The 23,788-nt window shown below is 40.4% G+C and overlaps 1 protein-coding gene and 1 long non-coding RNA gene across 11 annotated transcripts in view; one reads left to right on the forward strand and one right to left on the reverse strand.

Annotated features, from left to right (window-relative positions):
* Nucleotides 1-23,788, reverse strand: part of milt (trafficking kinesin-binding protein milt) — a 104,622-nt gene that overhangs the window by 48,709 nt on the left and 32,125 nt on the right. The window lies entirely within an intron of this gene.
* Nucleotides 6,130-13,703, forward strand: LOC140225253 (uncharacterized). Its single transcript, XR_011900396.1, has 3 exons — nt 6,130-6,857; nt 9,369-9,562; nt 13,146-13,703. It is a non-coding gene; the product is annotated as an uncharacterized lncRNA (long non-coding RNA).

Consider the following 23,788-nt stretch of genomic DNA (forward strand, 5'->3'; position numbering starts at 1 on the left):
TTGAATGGAGGAAAGCAATGTTACCAACTTGCAAAATCGCTAATGCCTAACAGATTACTTGCATTTTTACGGCGTGATTTCTGAAATATATATATTGTCTCTGCATCTCACAAACGGTTTCTGACGTATGGTTTTCCGCTTATTTTTTTTTTTTTTTTTTTTTTTTTTTTTGTCTTGAAGAAACAAATGATTTAAAAACGATCGGAACCATATCAACCCATACAAAAATTAATTTTTCTTGTCATGATGATATTTTTCTGTTGTGATAAGGATAGAAAAATCCCAGGAACTGTTTTTCTTAACTCAACAAAACATGTGCATCATAACGAGAAAGATTATTTTCGAGGTAGGTAATGAAATTTGACAATGGGTTCATAAGCGAGTCTACTCTTTTGTGACACGGACAATATCTCTCCTTGCGATATTAATAAAGATTTATTTTCCTCCGTGTCCAGCGGTGAAATTTGACAAATGTGGCTGCTCGATCGAGAGCGTGAAAACGGCACATGTCACCGGTGGATTCGAGAGAAACGGCAGAAGAGAGTGATTATGCTTCGATTTGACAATGGTTCAAGTGGGATGACCATGAGAGGCGATTGTCACCTCACCTGATCGGTCATTATCATTCAGATTTACTGCACCTTGTCCACGAGCCAATTAGCGTCACTAACGCATGCAGAGAACTAACTTGAAACCTCGTTCGACACTCAAGTCCCGCCGAAAATCAGATTCGTCAGAGTTAAATCCGTCAAGTTACGCACAGGGAAAGAAAAAGAAGAAAAAAAATGCGAAGAATCCGAAATAGGGATGCTGTTTTGGGTACGACTGACAAAACATCTGGAAAGACGTCCTTTTAAACGGAACTGTGTGCATTATGACGTGAGCTCTGTTATGCTTATTTTCTTATGGATCTTATGGCTCACGTCATTATGCACATAGTTCCTTTTGGCAGAAATACGCCCATGTGATGTAATAAATCCTATGCTACCCTGTAGAAACTTTCGAACCTTATCAAATTTCACCAGATGAAGTATGAATCATCTCGAAAACTTACCGACCTTTTCCTTCGAATTTTTCCAAGAAGTTGTTTTTTTTTTTTTTTTTTTTTTTTTTTTTTTTTGCAATTCAATCTAGTGTAAGCGAAAATTTCCGGGGAAAATATTCATCAACTTTTTCAAAAATAAATATTTTATTCAGGGGAAATTTGACACCATTCGGATACTCTTCGGGCATCCTTCTTTAAGACGGCAGTGTAACGGCTCATTGCTCATAGAATATTCAAATAGTTTGGAGCGCCGGCGCTTTGAAAAAAACCAAACGACAGAAAATATTCTGACGTCAAAAGAGCGAGGTCTCGCAGTCAGCCTGCTCGCGCAAAAAGGGAAAACCTTTTCCTTAAAGTTACGCTGCGTTGTAATACGAGCGAATTTTCAGGGTACTTGATCAAAAGTTAAAAGTATTCAAGAGATGTTGTTCAATTTGATAGAAAAATGTTACCTGATATATCATATGGACTACATTTTGCAATTTGGACCTATAGATTCTGGCCCGGTTTAAAAACAACGTATGTGCCATTAGTTTCCCTATGCACACAAGTGTTTTTCCAGAAGAGCCAGAATTTATAGTTCCAAAGTGCAAAATGCAGTCCATATGAGATGTAACCGATGAGGCAAAATTTTGAAGGTATTTATATGCTAAAAGGAACTATATGCATAAGGTTCGCTTAAGACATAGTTCCTTTTGGCACAAAATACGTACAATTCTATCACGCGAGCGTGGCAGGTAAGCCCGGCGGGAAATGCACAAATGCGCAGCAAATTCAAGTTCTCTCTTTTTCGAGGGATAAAAAGGAACTTGGCCTTCTTCTACTCCAAGCTCGTGCTCCCAAATCAAATTTCCGAACTGAGGCTTCGAATTAACAACAATCGATATTGATTGTAAACCTTGCCACTTGGGGCAAAATATTGAGCGAATTTGACTACATTTTCTGATGAAGAACTACAATTTCCGGCTCATTGTCGGTCCAAAAACAGCGTATGTACCGTACCATCAGCTTCCCTATACACAAAATTGTTTTCACGGATGAGCCAGAGATTGTAGTTCTTAATTGCAAGATACAGGCCAATTTAAGCAGGGTCAGCCAAACTTCATTTTACGTTGCCTTTTTGTCTCTCAAGTTTGGAGGGGGGGGGGGGGGGGGATAGGATAGTGTAATTTCCGAAAAAAATACACTAACAAGCGACATTACGACGGGAAAATTTCGCTGAATACCTTCCGATTATTATGACAGGTGTAATAGGACCTGGTCTAGCAGAGATGAATCAAGCCACGTCAGCTATTGCCAAATTTTACCGGGCGATTAAATTTTTTACGAGAGAACGTTTGCATGGATCTTTTTGAAAATGTTAAGGAATTTACAGGGTACCATGGAGAAAATTCAATGGTTTCGGCAATAACTGATGTGTGGCTTGATTCCTTTCTGTTTAAAGCGGTTCAATACATATACAGGTTGGCCCAGACCTACCGTACCAGGTCTTTTTTTCGGTTAATTTGAGTCGCACGAAGTCCAGGATCGCGGGGATGAATAGGGAATTGACCCCAAGGAATCCGAATTTCATGGTCCCAGAGCCCCCCTAGCGCCCCTCGGGGCGTAAAAGGGGGGTCCGTGCGTCAATAGTCAGGGTTTATGTCAAAATTTTGAAATTATTTCATCGGAATCAGAACGTGCGGAAATTTTTAACTTACATCGACACCAAGAAATCCAAAATCGGCCCATCCGTGTCCAAAATACCGACCTCTAAAATTGGGGGACAGAGCCCCCTTTCAAAAAAATTCAAGTTCGTCAAATTGACGTGGAGACTCGGAAAAAATGTGTATTCATGGGTAATCGACCCCAAGGAATCCGAATTTGAGGGTCCCGTTGTCCTCAGAGACTTTTCTGATGGGGCACAGGGGACTCTGAACTTTTAAATTTAACCGGTGTGGAGGTTACCCCTCAAAGCAGAAAATTGCCCAGTTTTCTTGTAAAAGGATCAGAATAAAATGTCTTCAGTTGGGCGAATTCCATGACTTTTCAAGAACTTAAACCCATATTATTTGACAATCCAGCAACTGCGCGAGTGCATCCGTCAAAGCTCGCACATGACTCGAAACGCGGATTTGGCGAACGATAAAAAGCTCCGTGAAAGCTCTTGAGATACGCGGCGGCCGCAACTCACTCGCTTACGAGGATCCTAATCATGCCGAGCAGAAAGAGAGTAACTCCATATTTGATTTCCGTTGGAGTTAGAAGGTTCTTTTTAATTTGGAGAGCATGCGCTACGGTGAGCTGTGAGCGCTACCGGAGCTCGGGGAAGCCTCTTCAACTGGGACTTGCCGGGATCTTCTATTATTCAACTGTGTTAAGGAAGAACGCCGTAAGAACATTCGAGAGTTGCCAAATTTCCCCGGATAAAAAGTGTATTTTTTTTTAGAGTTATGCGTATATTTCCTTGAAATTTTCAAATATTTTTGATTAAATTGCGAAGAAAATTGTCTGAAAAAATGGAGGAAAAATACTCACAATTTTCCCGATAAATTCTTATTCTGTCAAAGAAAATTTGGCAACGTCTGAAGGTCCATACGGCGTTCTTCCTCAGTGCGGGAGTGTTGGGTGTGCGATGCGATGGCCAGGTGTTTGTTCTTGGCTCCGTTTTCGCTAATGAGCGTTTCCTCTCCAGCGTGCGAATAATACAACGACCCTAACATGACGATTACGTAGCGTTTCCTCTCCAGCGTGCGAATAATACAACGACCCTAACATGACGATTACGTAGCATGGTGTCAACGATCATGGTGTCAACAAACAGTTTTTCTAAGTTTTTGTTGACACCATGATCATCCAAAAATAAAAAATTCTGACCCTCATGAAAAATGATCACGGTGTCAACGATCACGACGTCAACGAAACTTAAAACTTGCCTCAATAACACCTTTTAAATCTCAAGTCTTGTTTTTCTTGTGTTATTCACTCTAACCTAACCTAACCTAACCTAACCTAACCTAACCTAACCTAACCTAACCTAACCTAACCTAACCTAACCTTACCTTACCTGACCTAAACTAACCTAATCCAACTATACGTGACCCAGACCTCTCCTGTACACTTAATTTTTTAATTTTACTCACAAGGAAGATATTTTTCTGTTTGTTGACACAGTGATCGTTGACACCATGCTCAGGGCCCATTTTTGCGTTTTACTGCCTGATCACGACGTCAACAATCGTTGACTCCATGATCAGATTTTTGGTTTGTTGACACCATGATCGTTGCCACCATGCAACGTTACCAACATGACGTCACGTCTCAATGGACGATCGTTAAAGCTCCTTCCAAGAGAGGAGCCCGTGAGAGAACGCTATACTACCGGACCTCGCATTCAGGGTGTCCACTAAAACAGGTTGCCCGAAAATCAGTACTTCTACAGGACTTTTTCAGTAGCTAAAGTAGCTTTTGTAGCCAGGGCGGTTGCCTTTTTTTCTGTCCACTTAAGTTAAGAGGCTGTGCTCTCGATTCAGGTAAAAATCCGATTGAATCAAGAGTATTTTTTTTTTTTTTTTTTTTTGTCAAATTTGTTTAGAGTCTGGACTCTGGATCCAAGAGACTTGTTTTACTGTGTTCTTCTCAGTAATTGAGGACGCAAGCTCACTGAGGCAGAATATTCCCACAGACGACAGAGAAACTTAGTGGAATTCCTTACCACGGTAGCATATAGCAATGAACCCACATTCCTCTTTGGCGGCAAAAGCCCCCTTCAATGGAGAACAACGCAACCCGAAGCAATAACTCGCACTGCGAGCGCCCTTGGCAAGTCGCTGACGGGACAGACGGGACACTCGGGACAGGACAGAAGGATCGATGGCGTGAGAATTCCGTGAAAGTGAAGGGCTCTCGGAGCATGCGACGCATCTGAAAAATCGGACGCACTTATTGTCTCCGACGGACTTGTTCTTATTCTTATTCTTATTGGTGGCTGAGCCGAGACAAAAGGGCTCACTTACTTCGACTTACACAGACGTCACGGTCACTGTCCGCGACAGCTTCAACTTTCCTTATATCGCATATAATACGTCCTGACGTCGAGATGGGCTCACATACTGACACGCTAAGGAAGAACGACGCATGGGCCACCAGGCGTTGCCAATTTTCCTTGAAAAATTACGAATTTTCAGAAACATTTGTAAATATTTCACTTCCGATTTTTCAAGAGATTTCGTAATTACAGGGTTGCCATACAGGGTGTGCCAAAAGTCCGTCCCACCCCTGCTAACTTTTGAACGAATTGAGCTAGGGTAATGAAACTTTGGGAATGTTCCTATCTCAAAGGGGACCATATTTTGGGGGGTCAAATTTTTGCCCCCCCCCCCCCCCCCCCGGGGGGGACCAACATTTTGACCCCCCCAAAAGATTGAAGATGGTTAAAGAAGATGGTCCCCTTTGAGATAGGAACATTCCCAAAGTTTCATTACCCTAGCTCAATTCGTTCAAAAGTTAGCAGGGGTGGGACGGACTTTTGGTACACCCTGTGGAATTTAGAAAATGAAATTCTCTGACAATTCCCCTGATTTCCCTGACACATTTTGGTAAAATTCACTGACAATTGAAGATGTGACGGATGGTTAAGAAGGCATAATTGAAAACAATTTTCAGGCAAAATTTCTTGATCAAAATCTCAAACCCATTCTGGAAAGCAAACGAAGGTGCTTCAACACATTGTCCCTGACATTTTCGTCATTTTCCGTGACATTTCCCGGTTTTCCCTGACTTTTTTAAATTCCTTAACATTTCCCGGTTTTCTCTGACTATGGCAACCCTGTTTCTTAAAACATCACCAATTTTCAAAGACATTTGTAAATATTTCACTTCCGATTTTTCAAAAGATTTCGTTCGTAATTAGATCTACCAAGTCTGAAAACTGCGAGGAAAAATATTCATGGATTTTTGTAAAAAATAAATATTTCCTGAGAGGAGGTTTAGCAACATTGGAATGCTCTTACAATGTTTTTACTTAAGGTGGATCCTCAGTTTTTTTGTTTATAGATTTCTCCGCCCAGGGGACGCCACCGTCGATGTCCGTTTTTCGTCAAATTTTTGCAGTCAAAGCTGAATTTTGAAGAATCTGAGCTTTTATTTCAAAATCGGAAAATGTCACTCTGTAGATTAGAGTATTGCGAATATTTTGAGCCTTTGATCATCAAAATGCAAGGTGTTGTGGTTGAGAAAGTACTGTTTCCCCACAAGAAATCTCGGCCCTCGGCCGACGATCCTCTCAGTTGACGGTAAATTTAAAGAATTAGAACACTTAATTTCAAAATCCAAGGATGTCAGTCTGAAGATCAGACTCTCCTCTTTCATTCAAGCCCAAAAACATGCAATTCTATCGCGAATCGACGGAGAAAGTACTGTATCCGACCGGCCGGACAACAAGCTTTTTCATTCGGTCGGTCATTTAAAATTAATTGCCCGCCGCAGCAACAAACAACAGGTTTGTTGACATTTTAGGTTATATGTCCGTTCTTCATCATAGTCAAAAACTCACAAGCTCGCGCGGTGAATTTCAAGTTTATTGCAATCATTTTGATCGTGTCGTATGATCTAAAAGAAGGAATAAGTGTGCTAGTATTCTGTGTTTAGTGTGATAATTTTTATTTCGCCTTCAATTTATCTTCTGGCGAATCGTTCAGTGCCGTACCAAAATTGGTTCTTGCTGGGTTGCGGAGCTCTCTTTCATCAAGGTCCCACATTTTACCTTAACACTGGTTACTGGTGTCTATACCTTGCCGGACACACCAATCATATTTGCCGTATCTCACTCCAGGTAATTCATTTACAGTACCTACTTGACACAGAAAGATAATTCGCATCGTACAAATCCACTCAAACACATCATCACTGTTCATTACCAGTTTGTATTGTTGAATACGCATCAATAAATTGCACATAGTACAGCTACAGTGCTGTCATACTATAAAAATAGTTAGTAGAGATCAGTAATATCAAGATCCTCCCCGCCATCCAGATCCAGTGATGGAGTATCTGTCAAAAATGGCTATAGTGCATAGAGCAAATACGGAGGTGGTCGCATCTTGAGGATTATTTACCCTGTAATGAAGGTCGGCACAATATGGCTCGAAATTACAGCAAAATTCGAAATTTGATTCGCAGACCATAATAACCGTACTGTTTTGCTTAGATCAACTCAAAATATAATTTCAAGCACTTAATCAGAGACTTAAAATGACTTTTTTCCGTCAACCACATTTTAAGATAATCCAAGAGAATCAGTGATAACAATTGTCCGTATCAACCTACATCATCATAAAAATTCAAGATACCTGAAATGCGACCGCCTCTTTTTTTCTCCATGGATATAGTGTATCTAAGTGATTGATGAAATGGGTAGAATTTAACAGAAACACACCAACTTGCCTCAAGTTTGCACCAAGAGAAGGTAGTTTGAAATTTTCTCTTCCACAAGGCTCAATGCTTAGGAGTAAGTCAAAGTACTAATTTTGTGATCAAAATATTTTCCTTCGACTTTGAATTTTTGAGAGAAAAAAAATTCATGTCAGCTCTCCCCCGCAGAGCTGTGGGAGGACAAGGTACCGTGGCAGGTAGACGTTAGTGAGTGTCAGAAAGCACTGTGACAGTGCCTCTCATGTATATCTGTATGTGTATCTGTCTGTTAACTTCACAACTGCTAGTAATGAAATTTGTTCGAAAAGTATCCTGTATTGTCCCCTCCGTGAGAATCATGCAACTATGGACGTTACATTGCTGGAGAAAGTTATGAAGAAATACGATAGGCAGGCTGCAGACTCTCTGGCACTGCACTTATTGTCTCTGACGAATTTTTTTTTTTTTTTTTTTTTTTTTTTTTTACCAATTTCAAACAGCCTATCGGCTAATCCCACGTTTATTACCCCAACCCCAGGTGACCATTGCCTGAGACCATCCAACTCAGATCACCTGGCCGGGAATCGAACCCGGGACCTCTTGGTCATAGGGCCAGTGCTACAACCACTACACCACAGGAGGCCGACAATGATTAGGAATAATGGTGGGCTTGTATAAATTTGTCGTTGTTGGAATTTAAGGTCACAGTAATTAAGTAATCTGTCTAACTACTTAATCTCCATTTCAAGAAAAGTGCACAATTTCGTTAAAGTAACAGTAATTATGGAACTGTAGGTGAGGGGATTCAAGTGTTCAAGTTTCAGTGACAAGTCCTCTCATTACCGAAGGAAATCCTCATAGTCAAAACAATGGCATAGTCGCTTTGACTTTTGTGGTTTAAACATAAATTTGAAAAATTTTGAGGAGCAAAATCTCAATTTGGTCCTAGACGTTCGATAATACATGCCTCAAGCCCTTCAATATAAATTCTACACTAACTTCATTGTTTCATTATTTTTCATACGCTCAAACACTTTTATTATATTCAAAAAGTTTTACGACAATCGAAGGTTAAAGAAACATTTACCCTGTGTTTTAAAGATAGAGCACCTGAGCTAGATTCTTGATGTAGGAGTGGTACGCTTTTCCTACCCCAGCCACTTTTAAGCTGTCCTCTACCAGGTATTAGAAAGAACAAATGAATTCTGTTTGTCAGGAAAGAAAGAGCTGAGTGACAATGGAGATGTTGCATGTGTGAGGAATTTGCGATTTGACTGTTGATTCTTATGTGAAAGTTCGCAAAAAACTTGATGGGGCCACTCGTTTTCTCTGAAATCAACTCCCAAGCTCAAACAAAGATCTGAAGGTGAGGCCAAAATGGAGGGAATATCCCACGCTGTCCTGAGAGTCCACCTCTACATCAAGACAAACTCTCCATGCAAAGATAGGGAGCAAATACATTGACAGGGTTGCCGTGATTTCAGTTTAAGAGTCCCCAAATAAGGTGGCAGCCCTGTCAATAATGTATTTGCTCCGTATCTTTGCATGGAGAGTTTGTCTTGATGTAGAGGCGGGCTCTCAAGATAACGTGATATATCCCCTCCATTTTGGCCTCAACTTGAGAGCTTTTTTTGAGCTTGGGAGTTGACTTCAGAGAAAACCAGTGGCATCATTGTGTTTCTCGTGAACTTTTACATAAGAATCAATCTTCAAATCGCAAATCCCTTACACATGCAACACCTCTATTGCAGCCTTTGCTTCTAATTTGATTATTTGCAGCATCCAAATCTTGGCCCATTTCTTAAATATGCTTATGCCATCTATTCCCACCAATGATGTCTTGAAGATCTGGCTCAATGTGTGCAAGCAAAAGGTCTTTCATGTGGCAAGATTCTAGCACTAAATAAGCATTTTTCCTCTTTTTTTTTTGTAGATGGAATGCTCCTGAACACCTCTAAAACGAAAGGCTACGGCTTGCAGTACCTTCTCTCTAAATCTGACAGTGTGATGATAGATGATTTTGCCGCTTCTTTTGTAAAGCAGTCATATGCACCTTCTCAAAGTCTCCATCATTGCGAAACAAAAGTGTATCATTGGATTCGTGCGACAAGCTCTAACTAAATGCCTGTAAGTTCCATAATACTTAGAATCCTTTATACAAAAATCATGGTGAATGGTGATGCCATCTCGAGACTCCAGTGGGCCTGATAAGACCTCTCTTTTTCCATCTATATGGAGGAGAAATTAATAAGTAAAATTAGAGAAATGACCGAAGGAAATGATGAGCATTTTCTGGATTAAAAGAAAAGCAACTTTTATTAGAACTAAACTTATTCGAGGTCATTGCGGGGACTTAGTGAGACCTCAATAGTTCAAAGCAGTGATTCGAACTGATCAACTTATGTCATGGAATTTCTTGTGCGAGTCAGGATTTTTTTGACTGCAAAAGATCATTTGAACATACTCATTGCCAAGTGCATTGGCAACATTTAAAAAAAATGTACTCTTCAACACGCTTAGGTTGAATTTTTAAGTCATGTTTATTGATCTTGAGATTTCTGGTGATCTCTAGAAAAAGTAATAACATCAAAATTGAGATCTAAACTGATCCTGAAATTCCCTCTTACAGACGTATTAATGAGTAAAAAACAAGTATTAAAGTTTGTTATTCTTGGTATCTCCTAGAAAGTTTGCTCTGATTTAATTGAATTACACAATACTATCTGCAGCAATGTTAATTTATTTCTTATATCCTGAGTCATCAGAGATGTTTGTAAGAATGAGCAAAGGGTGGACAATTGGTTAATAATACGTTAAGAGATTTGTAAAAATCTACTCTAGGAGATTATCTCTGTACTCACTGTGCTTCTCTTTCACCCCTCCAGCCTCCAATAATTGATGAGAGGGGCCATATTTGCTGTTTGCACGGGTAAAAATCTATCCTCATGGTTTCTCTGAACCAAATTATTTTGATTACTTATGAATAGACTTGTAAAATCAGCAATACTGACTCCAGTAAATCGTAGGACTTCTAATGTCCACTTCTTTAGATTAATCACTGTCTCTTACTTTCAACCAAGAAAAAAATCGATGGAAATAAGTCGTATACTTAGAATCCAATCATTTATCATAGGAAAATACTGCTGCAATATTATTGTGCTTTCCTTGCTGCAGCATGTTGATAAAAAATCAATCAGTAATGGAAAAAGAGAAGGTACGCTACTGCAATTCTGGCATCTAAATCCAAAGTTTTTCCGGCTACCTAGTCAAATGTAGAGTGGAAATCTTAAGAGCCCTGTAGCATTTTTCCTACCTCGAATTTTCAACTGGCTTGCAGTTCCTGACTACTTCATCCTTCCATGCTATCACTTGTAAGATTATTTGAAAAATTCCTGAGAGCAAGAAAATTGCACATTTTCACGTGGAATTTTTAATGCGATTTTTAAACACTGTTTATTGTACATAGACGAAAGAAACACCTAAGAGCCAAGTGAAACTTCTCCTCCGTACAGATGGTATGAACTTAACCAATTAAGTTTGCATAGGTAACTTTGCTGTCATTACACTGTGCCTAAAAGCTTTACAAAATGAAAAAAACCAGCCAAAATTCAGATACATACCTACTTTCAACAGATTTTCTATATTGGCAGTCATTACATGACGGACAATGAAAGACACCAGAGTCAAGTGAAATTTGCTCCTCCATACTGATCGTAAAAATCGTACTAGGAATCTGACAAGAAACCGAATTAAATTAAGATGCACCATGTGCACAGAACTTGCATGCCACATAGTTTCTTTAATTCTTTTGATTTAATTTTTTTCACTTAGTTATGTTTAGCATTGCACATCAAATTAGAGGGTTCTCAGTAAGCTCCTCAGAAGCTCAGAACAGGCGAACTACAGATTTCTTTCAGGTTTCTAGTAGGATATTTGGGAGTTAACCTAAGCCAGGAAAAAAATCCCTTCAATCTACCTACCGACAAGGTGTTTGCTGAATTAGCATGACCCCGATGTCATTGGAGGAGAGCGTCTAAAACATCACAAGAGACTCATATTCTGCCTAAGAATCACATTAAACATCGATGAATTCAATTATAAATTACGTCTACATTATTTTTCATTGCACTTAAATAGTGACTAAATTTTTTCTGTTAAAACAGAAGAAATGATACTGACCTACCTTTGAATCGTCATATTTTTTTTTTATCTTCGTTAGTGGGAGATAAATTTCTTCGGAGGTGGATAAATCCATATTCACGGAGGTAGAAAAAGTTTCAGCTTGGTCACTGGAGTTGGAAGGTTTATAGCAACATTGCTACTAAAAACTGGTAAATTAGCACAGCTTTTGCACACAACGTAACATTTATTGTGCACACAAGTAAAGGAAAGTCTTTTGGTTGGCCAAGATGCAATACTAATATCACAGTTAGGACAGGACTCTGCGATATTATTGTGTTCGCAGCATAAAAGCTGGCCGGGTGACTTAGAGGCCATCACAAACGAAAAATCACTTGACACTTATCCATCTTCATATTTTAAACTATTATTTCTGTTGAGTGTACCGAGCGACCCAGACCAGACCACCTGCACTATTCTTTTTTTCAGTTATTTTACTTAGGTAGGAGGGAATCGGGGACAGTAGATATGAGAAGGGAATCGATCCCAAGGAATCCGAATTTCATGGTCCAGAAGCCCCCTTGGCTCCTCTTGGGAGACACAAAGGAGGTCCTCATTTCAAAAGTCGAGGTCTTTGTCTAAATTTTGAAATTATTGAATCGCCGCATTGTTATTGAAAGTATCAATATTATCAAAAGTATTGAAATTATCAATAATTTCAATATTGAAAAATATGTTTTCCATGTAAACAACCCCGAGTAATCCGAATTTGACAGTCCTCTGGCTCCCCGGGGCTTTGCAGTCTGGTACAAGGGAGTCCTTAACTTGTAAATTCAAAAAGATTGAGATATCCCTCCCCCCTAAACCCCATCAGCAAAGCCACGGTAGGGGTACATAGGATCTAAAAAATTTTATTCCGGTCCATTACCGAGGAAAGCATCTCTTTTCTCAAACCTCTACAACAACTAAGCGACCTAACATTTTGAAGAAAGCAGCTCTGTCCCCCAACTTCAGAGGTTCGTCCTTCATGCAAGGTAGGGGTTGGACTTTTCGGTGGCAATTTTGATCACCATTTTCCATAGTTCCTGATTTCGATAGAATAATTTCAAAATTTTCTTGAAAGCTCTAATTTTTAGGTTTCCAAATGACAATATTCTGGAATTGTTGTAGTCGATTCCCCTCTCATTCCTACAGTCCAGGACTTCATCCGATACTAGGTAAGAGCCTGTTGCGGGTGTTCTAAGTCACTCTACGTTTTGACCCCTTTATTGAAAAATATGCACCTCGATTGCAAGATGTAAAAATCTCCAATTCTTCATTTTTTTTTACCTATTCATTTTTTAAGAAAACGAACTACAGTATCTTCTTGCAATTTTTTGTGAATTTTTCTGGGAACCTAGGAGGAGGAAATTTGTGTTAAATTTCAAAGAAAATTGTTTCCTGGTTTTCTTTCATATAATAAACCGTTGACGGAGACTTTTAACTGTATCAGTGCAAAGCAGTTGGAGTTACGTGTTTTTTGACTGTGTATGTTGGTACCTGTATTCTTTAGCAGATTTTGTATCAAGTCGTTTTGTCTTTTTGTCCATAGGTTATATTTGAAAGAAAGTCTGGAAAGGTACTCCTCTGCGCCAAAAGGAGCCTTCTTCATTTGGATATTATTTACCCTGCTTATAGAAATAAACCAAGAGATTGTCGATCAATAAAAATAAATTAGTGAATAAATCATTGAAATGAAACGAATCCACTTCTAAAAGTCCCTTTTTTTGAGCCGTAATAAAATTGTTTTTTACTCATCAGCCAGCAAGACTGCATTTTGTATCCATCTCCATCCCTTAAAACTGGAAGTAGGTATCCTTTTCCTTCTAAGGTATAGAATTATATCAGTAATAGTAGTGCTAAGTTTATATTTAATAATATAAATAAAATTATTTTCCTCTACTTTAATTGAGTTGTATGTACCTATAATCGTTTCAAAGTTTAACTTATTTTTTTTACGTGGTTTGGTCTTCCTAATTTACTCTTCACTCGAGCTGATTTTGCAATGCAAGCACAGATGTCAGAGAAAAGAGGCTCCGAGTTTGGTGAAAGTAATACTAGCTATTTGTAAGTTCTTAGACTCAGAAATAAAAGAATGATCGTTTCTCAATTTGAGAGAGTTTGTTTTTTTCCCCCCTCCCTTAAAATAGCCTGTGCCATGGTAATGGCAACCCATCTCTTATGGACTTTGACACTTTAGCTCAAAGACTTAGAGGGCAAGTGGAAAAAGAGTAGTTTTTGTTATTTCAAGAAATGTATGTTTAAAGTTTCAAAATCACGCAGAGCTCTATTGAGGAAAGAAAGTTCAAACTTTGCTCGTTCAAACAAAGATGATAAAAAATTTGATTTTACTTAGTAGTGAATTTTTCGTATGATATATTTTAAGACTAGTTGTATGTGAAATCATTAATATCTCAATTTTTTCAAGAACTGCACTTATCCCACTTTTCTTCCAAGCCTCTCTACTGAAGTACCTAATTTATACTCACTTGTCTAAGTTCATATCAAAATTTTGGAGAAAATCATTCCTCCCTTGCCAGGTTCTGCATAATTTTGGCTTTCAGCAGCTGAACTCCTGTCCCTCCAAATAAAAGGGAAAGAATTCTTGTGCTAGTATCCAGTCCTACACCCGTCATAAAAAATTTAGAGGTCTCAGCATCAGTAACAGGACAAGTGAACTAATTTCTCGTCTAGTGGGCCTTGATTTTTTCCCTCTTTTTCCTAAATTCCAAAAACTGTTCAAGGCGTCATTTGAAAGGAACTTTGCAATAGGTCTTATCTACTTCTCTTATGAGCTTCATCATGGTGCATGTATTATATCAGTGACTACAGATCAAAAATGTGTAACTTTATTGGCTTGTTACTAAATTTGCGATCATGCATGTTTTATGGCTTTGGAAAAAAAATATAATCAATGTATTTCCTTGAAATCCTCTTCGAATATTTTGACTGAGTGAATAAAATTTACTAAAACTTCATTAAGAGGTGTTAATTTGTATTAATTTTTAAAGAAAGATACTTGAAACATGAGCAGGAATTTGCAACATCTCAATCTGAGGAACGGATTTTTTTACTTTAGCCATCAATATGGATATGTCGCAGGCAAATAGTCAAATCAGGTATTTCATCAAATGCCCAAGCAGATAGTCAAATTTTGATGTTTTACCAAGACTCGTGAGTTTTTGACGAGGAATCATCTAGTTTTAATTAATTTGAAAATTGAAAGTAATAATGCATCAAAACTACCAACTTATCTTGTATTTTGCGCTCCGAATGCTCCTCATATATTTTAACTTTCAGAATTTTAAAAAGTCTGTATTATGTGACATGCTGAAAATCCCGAGATGAGAGCTCGTTTAAAGGACTAGATTTAATTTATTTACAATTGTTTGATACTAATTTTTACAAAATCTCCTTATCTACTTGAGAGAATAATTATTTTGTGTAAAATTAGCAAAATAATCGGAATTTCAATCGAAATAAGATTATTTGACTATTTGCCTAGGCATTTAACAAAATGCCTGATTTAGTCAAATGCGACAAGTCCTGCGACAGATACGTATCCTCATGCTGTTACCACCAACAACTTCTAAAGCATGAACTGGAATGCCTCTCTTGCTTTTTCTGCTGGCTTTTAGAAAGCAGCGAGCAATGCGAGCATGGATGGAACCAGGAATTTCTTTTTTGAGGGAGGGCGAGGAGGCAAACTGACCATCCTTCTACGTCCTATCCTTGTTTATAAAATTTAAATAAATCCGTGTGACTATCTACAGGAAAAGGCACATTGATCCAAGAAAAAACTTTCCAATAGGTAGTTGCAAAAGATTGCTCTACCTATCCTATTGGAAAAGTTTTTTCTTGGAACAAGCGTACCGTGCCCCCCCCCCCCCCGTTATTTCCCACATGGGCGGAACTACTTTTGGAGGGTCAGAAGGACACCTCGTCAAGGGAGGTCTATGTGACAATATAAAAATCATTCCTTCAAGGGGTATGTTGGGTTTTCCCCTGTTCCAAAGAGGGGGTCAGGGCCTCCCGCAGGAAAATGTCGAGAACTTGGGTCGTCTCAGGAACAATTTTTTGCTGTTCTACCAACAAGTATAGAAATCGAATTAAAATTACAAAGGGAGGTGAAAAATATCCCGCAGACTTATTTAGAAAAATCTCATATTTTTCGGGAGGGACTGAGTAGATTCTTGGATTGGGGGGGGGGGGGGGCACCGCTAACCCCCCTCCCCCCTAAATTAGTTCCGCCCATAGTCTCCCATCCTCTTCTCTTCTTTTTCCTAATTGCTGCGTGTCGTGCCTCATCTATCATTACCTACACTGGATTATAACTTATTATTTCATCATGATCTCTGCTTCTCTTCGCATTCGTTTTTCCTAGGCATCACGGGCAGTGAGAAACCTCCTAGAAACGAACATGGCGGTAAGTTAGCGAGCATAAAACCGATTACTATAAAATATGTGAAGAAGGGCGCGCGGAGACTATGACGAAATATCTCGCGGCCGCACGAATTTGAAGCAGAAGTAAATTCTGATTCGCAACCGACCCGACCGAGTAGCCAGCCGACCGGGCCCTTGCACGGGGCGGCCTTGCGGCCGACGAGGAGAAGGGGAGGAGAAATGCGTGCGACCGTTCCGTTCAAGCCGCGCTGATTGTGAGTGACATGAGTGACGAACTGCCGACTGACAAAGACAGCTGCGGAGCAGTCTGTCGCAGTCCCACTTTGACCGCTAGCGCGACGTGGTGGCAGAACGCCGAACATTTTTCTGAAGATCCACCTTAAACACGACTCGGCGCCGACGTGCGTAACCGGAGACGAAGCTGATGCGTATGCGCGTCGCGTCTTATACGACACCGACTCCATACTCAGAGACGTCCTTTCGCGTTAGAAAATAGAAAACCTACGTATGGAGCGAATGGTTGGTCATAGGGGGTTTATACTCTTGCATTTTACTCAAAGTTGACAAAAATCATCCTTTTTTTCTTCCGATCTTGAGGGCTTCCTTTAACAGCCCTTATTCACAATGAAAACCATGCGTCTACCTACCTTGGGTTTTACAAAACTCGCAAAATCTTCACTGGAAAAAAGGTCGCTTGGATTATAGAGTCTAGACACAATTGACAAGAAAAAAACTCTTGATTCCATCGAACTCTTTGCTTGAATCAAAAGGAAACCTGCCTAAATCAAGACGGTCGGCTCTTCGATTCAAGGAAAAATCGGATTGAATCAAGAGTATTTTTTCTTGTCAATTTTATTGAGAATCTAGACTCTAGATCCAAGCGACTTTTTTCCCCAGTGTTTTCTTTTGTATTACGTATTTTTTGAATCGGCGAATCTTTGTAATCTCTTGTAAGGACTCATTTCTAGAATAAAAATACCGAATTTTATTCGCGGTTAACAAGAACTGTCAATTTTGAAATGGAATGTTTAAGTCCTCCTAAATCCTTCCTTAATCACGATGCATACTAAATGAGAGTAGGAGACCTCCTAAAGGACAGGAGCTAGGGAAATTCAGTGCCAGGAGCGTGGAACGCAATGTACCCAACAAACACATTCGAGCCGGTGCGCAGCAGAGGTGGCGAGGTCCAAGTCATCGACTAACACTGATCCTCATTTGAGGCTATGGCAAAGAATCGAATTATGAAGTTGCTAGTCGCAAACACCTCGATAATCGATCCTTTGCCATAGATTTAAATGACAGATCAATGGATTTATCACAAAACGGCACGTTCAGTGGCGAGGCGTGAATGATCGCTTATCGAAATATCCCCATTCGAAGCTATGGTAAAGAATCGATTACTGAGCTGTTTGTTGCGAAGACCCTGTTCTTCGACCCTTTACCAAAGGTTTAAATGGCAGATCAATCGATAAATCGCAAAGTGCATCGCTGCCGCTGCACGTTACGGCTGCGGCGAGACCCAGACGAGCAATTTAGATTCCTCGGCATCGCATCGCGTCAGCTGCAATGCCGTGATAACTAAAAACGTCATATGAGCCATCAGGCGTTGCCAAGTCTACTTCAATAAATCATGAATTTTCAGGAAATTGTGTGTATATGTCTCCTCCAATTTTTCACAGGATTTTGTTCGTGACTGGATCTAGAAAGTCTGAAAATTTCAAGGAAAAATATTCATACCCTTCTCCGAAAATAAATATTTTCAAAGAAGAAATTGGGCAACATTTGAATGCTTACACGGCGTTTTTACTGTAATGAGCCGCTTGTCGGGTCGGGATCTCCGGATGAACTTTCCTGAGCCGCGGCTGAGGTGTGGACCATGCCCAGGCCCATGCGATAGGGCGAAAACAAGTTTCCTCGAGATAAAGAAAAACCGACTAGAAACTTAATTTAGGGGAATGAAACCGGTCGCGGTCGCGCTGCCTCAACACGCTACTTCAGCTACGACCAGTTGCTTTGCGATACATCGATTGATCTGCCATTTAAACCTGTGGAAAAGGATCGAAAAACAGGGTTTACCTTAATAATCGATTCTTTTCCGTAGCGTCAACTGGGTAACTCTAACTATCGATAATCGACGATTCACGCCTGGCCACGGCCTACGACGGAGATAGAGTTCCACTTTTTATTGACGCTCAGCGGCTCATGCTCATGGTGAGCCGAAACTATAAACGACCAAGAATCGTAGACTACGCGAACGCAAAAGATCAAAGAAATCCTGTTCTTTCGTGTCAGAGAACGTCATAACGAAAGACTCGACAACGGATCATCTAAATTAAGTACAGGTAGTTTTTTTTTCATGAATATACGTTAATAGACATTGTTCGTGTTAATAAGACGATATTTTTTCCTCCGACTTTGGGGGGCTGTGGCCCCCAGGGAAAGCGTGTTAGGAAAAAAAGCTATACTGCAAAAACGTCTGTTTTTGACCCGAGGAATTGACTCCTTCAATATTCGTACTTAATCCTGGGACACCCTGTACAGGAACCACCCATTTGCACCGATAGATTCACTCCATACTCCCTGCGTCTTCTTTGTCAATCGCTTTGTCTTTAAATTTCAATCATGAGCCCTGTGATTGTCCTCGCGGAAAAATGAAAATTTCGCGGGGCCGATGAGTGAAATTTTGTCCTTGAGAAACTGCGAAAGGAGGGAATGTTTTAATGAGGATTTGTTTACATGGGCCGCGGCTCGGGGCGATGGGTCAGTGGCGCGACTGGCGCGGTCAGCGTGAAATCGTCGACGAGGTTTCTTGGCGTTTTTTGCCCGTCTCGTGTCTTCATGTCTCATCTTCAAAAGGACTGGTCAACTCCACAATCGGACCCAAGGCTGTTTTGGTCGCGCTCGATTTGGTTGGAAAATAAGGACGTTTAGTCGGGAAAAAATGGGAGAAAAATGAGGAGAGTGAATCAGATCGTTCCGCCGGAGTTGGCGAGGGTCAGTCCAGCCCCATTTTCTGACCCGTTAAGTCGCGGTCAAGCGGATGACCACAACGACGTAGAGTTCTCTCACGATTAGAGATCTCCGCGCGCTGGACGTCTGGAATAACGAGAATTTTGTAACGTCTGAAAGAGTTCAGTGAGGCGGCGGCCCGATTATTGAGATTCATAGACAAAACGATAGGCAAAAAAGAAAATTGGAAAATGGAGGGGATATGTTGGTTGGCCTCCTGTGGTGTGGTGGTTGTAGCGCTGGCCCTATGGCCGCAAGCACACGCTGAATGCGGGAGCTGAATGAGGCTTCAATGTGGAAGTCATCGGCCCGATGCCTAAATTTTGCGCGTGTCGCGCAAAATTCAGCGAACATCGGATAATGTCGGATTCGTCTGAACTATTCGAATAAATTTGATACATATCTAGATGAAAGTAACTCGACTTTGCGAAATTTCAGCTGTTGAGCGATGACTGCTGACTTCTATATTCAGCTGCCAAATTCAGCGTGTGATTCCAGCACAAGAGCAAGAGGTCCCGGCCAACTGACCGAAGATTGATGGTCTTATGCAATGGTCATACCCGGGGCTGGAGTAAGAAGCGTGGGATTAGCCAATGGGCTATTTGAAACTTATTCATGAAAAAAGGGAAAAATGAAAAAAAAAAAACAATTGGTAATTCTAGGTTCCTGTAAAGGCTAATCCGTCCAGAATAATTTGAAGAGCCAGAGAATGTCGTTAAATCCGGGAAAGTTCACGCACCCCGAATATTATTTCAAACTTTCAATCGAGAGGCGGCCGTTGCACGTGACGCGAATGCGAAAAGTTAATTTGGTTCCTAAAAATTGAGCTTGCCGGCCATGGTGGCTCCTAAAATTTTAGAGGGGAAGGCAGATCACAGTTTACGGCGGCAATTTCCAGTGATTTGATACATTGACACGACCGCCTGACAGTATTGTCGTGCTAAGGAAGAACGCCGTACGAGCCTTCAGACGTTGCCAAGTTTCCTTTGATAAAAACCGAATTTACAGGAAAAATTGTGAATATTTTTTTACAAAATTTTCAGACAATTTTGTACGCAATTCAATCTAAAATATCTGAAAATCCAAGGAAAAATATGCACGATGTTGTCATAAATGCATGATGTATCAATGGAAATTTGGCAACTCTCGAATGTTCATACGACGTTTTTCCTTGGTACGTCAGGGTTAACGTTTATATGTATACTATACATTGTATGTGAGTACTTTAAGCTAATGTGAGCGATGGAGAACATCAACTGACCTGCCCATCAGTTGTGCGAGAATTTCACGTTTTATGATGGTGCATGGCTCGCACGCAAGAATTAATTTCGGAATGGCACATTGTGAATGCTGCTTCGAGTATGGAGCATCATTACATCAGTTGATTTCATTCACTTTCGATATTGAGCTGTGGCACGTATCCTCTGCGAGACTTTTGGATAATGAGCAACCGGTTACTGCACACGGTAACCAGAGCGAGATTCCATCGCATTCAACTCAAGCTCAACTCACCGTTGCCGACAGACCATCTCCGAAAACTTCTTTCCAAACTCTTAATTATTATTAATTAACAAGAAAATTACTTGAGAGGATACCGTTCTTAGATTCAAGCTTACAGTAGGCATGGAAGAAACATAAGCAGGGTGTCTAAGAGTTAAAAAAATCCAAAATTTGGGACTTTCGGGAACTTTTAGGGGTGTTTTTTAAAAAAATCGGGTACTTTTTTTCCCGAAATAATGAGAGAAACGGAGCTAGTTAGAGCGTTACAGGCGTATTTTATACGACTAATTTTACGAGTCATGTTGAACCGATGAAAACATACGTAAAACCAAGCAACATTTGAATTTTTCTATCCCTGGTTATACAGCCTCGCCGCGGCCGGCGGGAAAATGTGAAAATGCCGGTGTTGAGGACGATTTTTGTCATTTTTTGGGGACCTGAACAAGAAAAGTGGGGACTTCCGGGAATATCGGGGGTAATCAGGGACGTTGGGGACTTTTGGGGAGCGGTATTCCTGTTTGTGACTCCATGAAGGGGGGTTGCCTTAACTCTCAGTATAACGGGACTCTATGCGTAGACAGACCTCACTTTCGCGTACGAGGTAAAATAGGCCATTTTCTTACGACTTTTGGCAACGGCAGTCTTTTGAGAAGGAAACGATTGGCACTGCGACTCGCGATATTTCGTCAAAATTATTAGGAGCCCAGTCGCAGCTTAAATTTTTCGAAAGGAAAAAAAGACTCAGGAATGTGTGTCACATTTTACGTAATTTTCAATCCGTGGACGGACGCGGACGACGCGAGACGTCTATCGAAGCCGGTAAGCTAATCTCTATCTAACGGATGTTTGTTCGGTCTTTGTTTTTCGCATTCCTTTGATTTTATCAATAAATACGTTAAATGCTTTTATCGATAGGAACTTGAGAGACACTCGCTGCGGAGGATAATAACAGGAGACAAAAACTGGATGCCCTTACTTCGATTAGACCGCTAAACGTGTGACTGGTTTAGGACTATTTAATTGAATGCAAAAAACTATGAAAATAAACAGTTTACGGCCGCGGCGTTCTCGTATTGTTTCATTCATATCGACGATGAAACTACCAAACCACGTATCTCGTTTGCGGTGTTTAAAAATCTACGCTCACATTTTATTTTTTTGAAGTGGACCAAATCAATATCATTCCTTGAAATTTTCACGGAATTTTCTCCGCACAAAGAGGAAAAATCACAGAAATTTTCAAGACTGGATGTTAAGTAGTTCTTCATTTAAAAAATAAAGTATGACAGGAAGTCTGCGACGTCGCAAACCGAGATACGTGGTTTGGTAGTTTCACCGTCGATATGTGATAAAGCGCTCGAGAATATAGGATGTCCAGAAAAAATTAGGAGAATACTTTTTCAGGAAGAGCTGACTGATTCTGATAATGCTGAATTGACTTGGAAAAATATTCGTATTTACCGTGGACAAGTCAGTTCAGCGACTTATTTTTATGGCACGCAGTGACGATGAGAGGAATGCTATTTCTCTAGAGGTTGACAACAAATTGGATGTATTTATGCTTCAAGGAACTATGTTCATATATACAGTTTGCGTGAAGCATAGTTCCTTTTGACATAAGTAAGACGTCCGATTACCAGTTAGTTGAGAGCGTTTTAACTACGTTTTAAGCCAAAAAATGGTGCTTAGAATTCATGGCGAGATAAACGAACTAGTTACGAATGAAGAAAAGAGGAAAGAACTTCAATTGAAAGTTGATTGAAAAAATTTTAAAATGAATTGTAGCATGACCGAGAAGATTCAAATTAATTAACAGCGGATGTCTCGCATACACTTTGATGTACAACGGATTGCGTGACACTCCTATGTTCATTTTATCACGCTTTCGGAAACAGTTGCTGGAATTTAATTTGCCGACTACGTTCCATCTGATCCACAAACTGTAAGCTGTCGCTGCAACTCCTTTCCCACTCACTCGACCATGCATCTGCTTTTGCATCATTTCCACAGGTCGACCTCCTAAAGCAGCCTTTAAAAAAGCCTGCTTTGGAAGGCAACCAGAGCAGTGGCGATTCTTGAAATTTATAGACAAAGCTACAGACAAAAAGGACAAGCGGGATATGGAGGGATTTTATTTGTGGAAGCGGATGGTTGCCATGGACAAAGGAGGAAGGTAATAGACTAACGGCAACCCGCGAGAGACCCTATAATTAGTCCATCATTTTCTCCCTTAGTCTATAGAAACCACCCTTTTCAACCAATACGATCGCTCCATACTCCCTACATCTTCTTCGTCGATCGCTTTGTCTATAATCTATGCTGGAATGTTCCGGAAAAAAACTAAAATCCAGAACAACTCCAGACTCTCTGCTAGGAAGCATGGAAGCATGTATAAGCTTGCAGAATGAAAAAATTCCAGAAAGGTATAAGGGCAATAACTAAAAAATATTTGTAGAAAAGTTGCGATACTTTGGCACCAAGAAATTCGGCAGCATGCCGCTAGTAAAAGCTCTCGTGGTAACTAGAACGTGCGATGGTAATAAACGGGAAAATATTGATATTTGCGGGCTCAGCTGGGAGTCACGTAAATGCTCCCTGCATCCCTGGCTGGTGCTGGGGTGGGAAATAGGGGTTGCCGACGCCATTGCGCCATTGCAAGGGGGATTGCATCAAGGGCGAGGGGTTGTTGACGCGCCCAACCCCCCTTAAAGTGTGAACGCGCCCTCCGCCCGCCAACGTCCTTGAATTTCCCGTTCTAACCAGGGTTTTCATCCCTACGGAGATCGCTTTTCCCGTCTGGAGCCAACCTCCCCCCTCCCCCTCCACTCACCCTACTAGACAGATCCCTGAGGCTAAACGTCTTTGTTCCTTCTCGCGAGCTCTCCCGGCTGTTGAACCACATTTTGCAATAGGACACCATTATTTCCTCCTCATTCTAGAAATAACATGGATGCCATTAATTTCCCTCAGCAGATAGGTGTTTTTGCGAGTAAGCCAGGAACGAGTGTTTCTCATTGCAAAAATGTAATCTCTTTGAGTCTATTCACGCTAAAAAAGGTAAAAAAACTAAGTTCCGCCAAAAACTCTAAGCTAGGTACCAATATATAGATGGCATTTTGATTTAAAAAAAAAAGCCTAAAAATGCCGAGCCAGACTGAAATTGTGGAGCTTCAAAAATTTTCAGTCTAAAAAACTTAGTTTCGAGAGAAACTTACTCCAAAATATTATCTGGCACGTTCAGGACACGGAATTGCTGGGTTCAGTGGCGATTCATGAAAGTTG

This window comes from Bemisia tabaci, chromosome 8 (assembly GCF_918797505.1).
Source record: "Bemisia tabaci chromosome 8, PGI_BMITA_v3".
NCBI classification, from domain to species: domain Eukaryota; kingdom Metazoa; phylum Arthropoda; class Insecta; order Hemiptera; family Aleyrodidae; genus Bemisia; species Bemisia tabaci.